Source organism: Triticum dicoccoides, chromosome 4A (genome assembly GCF_002162155.2).
Source record: "Triticum dicoccoides isolate Atlit2015 ecotype Zavitan chromosome 4A, WEW_v2.0, whole genome shotgun sequence".
Classification (NCBI taxonomy): domain Eukaryota; kingdom Viridiplantae; phylum Streptophyta; class Magnoliopsida; order Poales; family Poaceae; genus Triticum; species Triticum dicoccoides.
Window position 1 is genome coordinate 733,227,126 of NC_041386.1, and position 6,657 is coordinate 733,233,782.

The following is a 6,657-nucleotide window of genomic DNA, read 5'->3' on the forward strand; positions in this document are numbered from 1 at the left end:
GCACCTCATGACGTCGGATTAGGTTATCAAAGTGATTTGTGAAAAGCATGGATGGGAATTGAATAGGCAAGTTATGACTATGCATCTTTAGTTTCTTACACTTTGGTGCGGATCCGTCACCAACATAACAATCTCGGTGCGGTTCTTCCTCATCTTCCAGTTGACCAAGATCATCAGGGTGAAGCTGCATCGTTTCTTCCTGATCTTGATGGTTATCCTCAGCCCCATCGATGCTGAAGCCAGAGGAACTGTTGGATGACGACAGGTCAAAGTAAGCACCAAAGTGAGGGATAACACACGATGGGGCTGAGGATAACCATCAAGATCAGGAAGAAACGACGCAGCTTCACCCTGATGATCTTGATCAACTGGAAGATGAGGAAGAACCACACCGAGATTGTTATGTTGGTGAGGGATCCGCACCAAAGTGTAAAAAACTAAAGATGCATAGTCATAACCTGCCTATTCAATTCCCATCCATGCTTTCCACAAACCACTTTGTTAACCTAATCCGACGTCGTGAGGTGCAAAACATCCCTCATGCACATGTCCCCTCAGGCTGGGACATCCAGCATGACACGGGGTCAAATGCAGAGAGAAAAGACGGTTGGGGTATCAGCAACAATATATGAGATTCTGTAGGCACAACAGCATACTAGCATGTTGGTGCCGACTTTGATTAACCAAATAAACCAGTTGACGGAGATGGTCGTGAAGCATATCCAAGCATGCGACAAGAAGTCACCACCACCTTCAAAGGACCAAGCATGAGGAGGTCTACAGTGTTATTTATATATCTTAGTATGTTAGTTGTTTGATTGCTCCTTAAGAGCATTTGCCAATGTAATCGTTCGGAGTCAAATAATGAAGGGTTATTAATTTGCTTGGTGTCTCTTATTTATGCGCGATGACAATGTGATTTTCAGTTTTCTTTTATTTATCCCAGCAAACACGCTATTGTCTATTTCTTTTATCACTACACGTTGAGAAGAACAGAAGATTGTCTTAAGTTGCATGTTTGTTCTCAGCCCAATGTCATGTTTTAGCAATGGCGGCAGCGATACAAGTGCTTACTCTCAAACTATTTAGATAGCAAAAATATACATGGTACTGTTCCAAGATAGACATATAATATACTATTATTTTTCAGGCATCTTTTTTTCACACATCGGAGGTAGCAAGCAGCTCTCTCCACGACGTTCTGTCCTGTTCTCTTTAGAAAAACAAGAGGTTGGACCTCTTTTTTTAGATACAACGAAAATGTCACGGTTTTGGAAATACTACGGTTTATAGAACTTCAGCCTTTTTGGATACCAAACACATCAAAGTATTTAAAACTGTGGTCTCTGAAAAACTATAGTATTCTCCGAAAACTTCAAATACTTCTCTGCTGCCAAGCATAGCCTTAGTACTGCATACTTTCAAGTGTTTGGCTTAAATAAATATTGTTGTTTAAGTTACTGTGGTATATATCATACTGATGTTTTGCCGCAGTACTTACAAAAATAGACACGGTCAGTTTTTTTTAAAAAAGTGAACCAGCAGAAATCATTACGGATAGATTACTTTCTGCACATCTCGAACCAAGCTAGCCTCATTAAATAATTGGTCGTTCGAGACGTGCACATAATATAAATGGGAAAAAGGGAAATAACTTAATGAGAATATCAGTAAGGTTAAAAATATCCTCGAAGAAGAAAGTCAATTTCCCCTAATTAATATATTACAGAAAGAATTTGAGATTGTATATGCATGTGATAAATCAGTTATGTTTTGATAAGCCAAGTGATCATAAATCACAAATTTGCATTAATTAAATATATTGTGAATCACAAATCTCAAATCAGCTGGGTTGATCACACACCGATCTTGAAGTGTCTGTTTCCTTGATAAATACACAATTTTCAATAGGTTGCCGAATATTAAAGATCCGATTATTGACCATTTTCATTTTTCATTTTCCCGACGCTCGCCCAAAAACAAATTTTCTTTACCATTTTTCATTTTCCCGCCGCCCACTATGCCTATAAAAATGCCCCACAGGACCATCTTTGCCTCCATCTTTCTGCTGCACCATTTTTGTCTCCATCTTTCTACAGAGGAAAAGCCATCTCCTCCATGATCATGGTAAACTCATATGGATCGATCACCTCTAAGAGGGTGATGGCATCGCCGCCGGTTCCTATCGTCAGTCAACCCATCATCCCTCCGATGAACAGGCAAGATAGAATAATCACATTGTACGGTTGTTTGCCATCACCGCTCAGTAATTTACCTCATCCGTTCTTTTTATTCTGCGCACAGAAACTTGACTTTTCATCCTGTCCAAATGGAGCATATATATCAAAATTGCTGGATCATTCATGCTAGGGTCCGGTGGAAGGCTCAAATCAAGGAGAATGGCATGGGAAACTTGTACGTTCAGTGCATACTACTTGATCAACATGTAAGTCATTAATCATCACTACTTGATAGCCCGCACTTTTATAGCCCACATTTTCGAAATACATGTTTGATAAACAATTTTGTTTCCTCATTATTTTTATGATTCATAAAAAATATTAGGGAACAAAGATGGAAGTGATTCCGTACAACAACCAAGCAATTCGCTTCTATAGCATGCTACAGACCGGTATGACCTATGATTTCAATATCGTCGGGTTCAACCCCACGGAAATACCCGATGGCCATTTCTGGTATCCATATGAAATATTTGATTAAACTGTTGTTTATGGAAGCTTCTCCTGACTTGAAGGGAAGGATGATTCCATATGATTTGATTTGATCTTTGTTGTAAATGAAAGGGAAAGATGGAAGGTTTGTTGTTTTATATGGAAGGGGATGGAACGTTTGGCTTGGTTCTTGTGATGCATGAATGAAAACCAGCCTCGGTTTTCGGTGGAAGGAAAAAATCGGTGGGGGGAGGGATCGCCTGGTGGGGAGATCGATGGGACGGTGGGAACGAACGAACGACTTACGTACTGAGACACTAGGAATATTACCATGTTATTTACATAGAATTTATCGGGCTTATAAGTTAAAAAAATCAACTACCCCCGGGGTCAAAGTTAGCATGGTGTTCATACGCAAGTTATCAAATCTATGGTCTGAATATTACCATGTTATTTACACAAAAGGTCCCCGGCGATGGGTTTCAACAACTTTTTCCCAATGTTGTATTACCATGCTATTTTACACAAAAATAACTAGGATATGTTTTTCAACAACTTGTTTGTCGGGCCAAAAAGTTACCACAATGTTTGTAAGTGAGTTATCCATTATCCACGGTGACTGAGTCGGATCCGGTGGTGGGAAGCTCCGGCAGCGCGGCGGTGGTCTGGGTCGAGCTCGGCTCCATTATCCATGGTGACTGAGTTGGATCTTCCTCGAGCTGCAGCGAGAGATGAGACAGATGTATGAGATGGAAAGAGGGAGGGGAGGGACATGTGGCGGAGGAGCTGCTCATTGGTGGGCACCGGTGACGAAGCGTGGGATTCAGAGAGGGTGCTCCTGGGCTCCTGGCGGCTGTGGCAAGCAATGTGGTGGAACGTCCATGAAGAGTCGCTGCGGGAGAAAAAAATAGTCGGGCGGCAGGGCGTGTGCATGATGTTGAACAAGCGGCTACCGAGTCGTTCGGATCAGATGCAAAGTCCGGGTCCTTCAAAAATTACGAAAAATTGAAATACAAAAGAGGTGGAAGAAATATATATTTTTTGTGGGTGAGGAAGAAATTAACCGATCGAGCATTTAATCTCAGAATTATCGAGGAAGACATGACACAATTGACGGGCCGGGAATCACCATAATCAAAGGGCGGGATTGCAGCTGTCATGATGACGCGAGGGAAGAAATTAACAGCACGTGGCACCATTGATTGGGAATTGCCCTAAATTAAAGGCCGGATTGCGGCTGTCAAGGGTAGACCATGCCAAAGCACTACGGCCAAAGGATTTTATCATTTTTAATATGCAAGACAACAAATTACAGGGGATTCCTTTCATCAAATTCTGCCTTGCTGAATCTCCACAGAAACATGCGGGGTACCCTCCAATGTTTGGTTGGAACCCAATTGCCCAAACCAAATAAGGCGCCTTTTATTACAGACGAACAAATTAATCGAGCATATGGAATTCTATCCCTTAGGCCCCAATGAAGGTGGGCATTCAGGGTTGCAGATAGGGCAGTGGTCTAGGCACTGACTCCGCCTCGTAAAACACCGGTCACCATTAAGCTGGCAGCAGTAGCACGTACCATGGCACCCATCTGACAAATGACAAAAGAAACGGCGGATGCAAAATTGCTAGGTTACCTTGCTCTCGCCTGCAGACGTCGACTTGACGATGGTAGCGTTGCTACTTGTGTTCGCCGCATGACCATCTTGGTTGACCACTATGTGCTTATTATCGAGACCACCTACATATTATGTTTAACATCAGTAATATGCAGTACCTCAGACGTACTCCCTCCGTAAACTAATATAAAAGTGTTTAGAAAACTATTTTAGTGATCTAAACGCTTTTATATTAGTTACAGAGGGAGTATATGTTATGTATGTTCCGAAAAAATAATTACAAGAAATTAACGCGAGATGCTAATGACGGCGATGATGCATACAGTAGTACTTACACTGTGCACACACGACAAGGCATCCAATGAAGAATAGCATCGTCCCCTGCACCAGGCTGCTCCCTCTCATATTGGCAAATCTCTTGCTTGACAAACTCAGTTCTGGTCGGGCGTAAGGTTCCGGTAAGAAATGGTTTTGGAGCCCTAGAAAGAAACAAAGAAATAGTTGGAGAAGGACTGCAAGTTTATAAATAGCAAGGGGCTGGAATATATTTTAAATGGGAATGCAAAGATTTGCAAGCGCACGAGATATACGATTCTTTAATCTCCAGATTTTTGCTCATATAATTCAGCAAGGCAGGTACTACGTATACATGGAATCTTGGATCCTTAATGATTTCCAGCAGCGCAGTCCCAATGCACTTTATTTTAAGCTACTCCGTCCGTCCGGATGCATATCGTGTCCAAACTCATCTTCTTTTTTAAAAGGGGAATATACTAATATCAAGAAGATATCAGATACACTCAGGCTCTGCACCAACGAGATGTCGAAAGACATCTAGGATGCACACACCCAAGAACAAAATAAAAAAAAGGAGAAATATAAAACAAAGACCCCGCCGAAGTGATGAAACACTCACAAAAGCAACACCCTAACCACTATCAAAGACAACACTTGGACCGCAAAAGGGGTTCTCCATAAGTGACCCCTCCAAGAAGAAAACAATGCACAAGCGTTGTCGTCGCCCGATCAAGGATCTTGAGTTTTCACCCTGAAGAAAGTCCGAGATCCAAAAAATATGCCTTGAGCAAGGCTGCCAGGTACAACCAATGAAGGCCAGACCTTCGGTTTTCACCCTGGAAATCGTGGCTCGGTACTCGAGATCAGCACCACTAAAATTACTTTTCACCGGTGTTGCCGCCCCCTCTTGCCAAGGTCGCTGCTGCCAAGTACTCAACACCCGAGACATAGGAAAAACCTGTGCCACAAGTCTTCATCATAATCAAAACTCCTCTCCGCCATTACAAGCCTCCAATCACAGGCACCTTGACTTTCTTCACCACTACCATGCCATGCATGGAAATCTATATTTAGACATGTCCCATCGCACCGACGAGATAGCAAAGCTTCGCGCCACAACGTCATAAAACCTCTCTGACCGAAGATAAAGGCGCGCCCGACCAGATCAATTCCAATCTAGATATCCAGTTACTTTGAGGAGCCGCTTTCGCCGCTGCCGCCAGCATGGTTCTATTGGTTTCAATCTATGGCAGCTAGGGTTGGGGCGCCCCGGTGTCACCCAAATGAGCGACACGGAAGCGAGCCTGAATGTGGCATGTCTTAGTCGTGTTACTAGAAGTGCTATTATTGTTCCATTATGTGATGAACATATAACACTCAAAAACTAGGAAAGTGCATGTTTGCACCGGTCAAGTGGCCAAACTCCATTGGTGCACACAGAAATGGGTCCCACCATGTCCACAGCTTTATTCATGAAAATGAACTTTATTTTTGTAACTTCTTTTGAAGTGTACAAAGAAGGGAGAACATAATCACTTTGATTTTATCTCTTCTCCTAGTCCCAAGTGTTGTCTCACTTGACCTCCTATTTTCCCGCCCCCAACGCCATATATCATCCTCAAGTACATCTTCTTAATGGTTCAGTCATCATGTTGCATTAAAGATACATATTTGCTGATGCAGTTCGAGGTTATTAATTTACAGGTTAAGCAACGGTTGGATAGGGTGAAATCCACCTGAAGCACATTGATTAACTGTGACCTGGTGAAAATTTAGGACCCTCCTTAAAGATACATATTTGCTGATGCAGTTCGAGGTTATTAATTTACAGGTTCTGCAACGGCTGGATAGGGCTGCAATCCACCTGAAGCACAATGATGAACTGTGACCTGATGAAAATTTAGGACCCCCCCTCCCCCTGCTTATTTTGTTCGCCTATTGTAGTTTGTATGTAGTCCATATTAAAATATGCAAAATCTTATATTAGTTAACGGAGAGAGTAATTTTTGATGATTCAGTCATCATGTACATCTTCTTAATGATTTAGTCATCATGTTACATTAAAGATA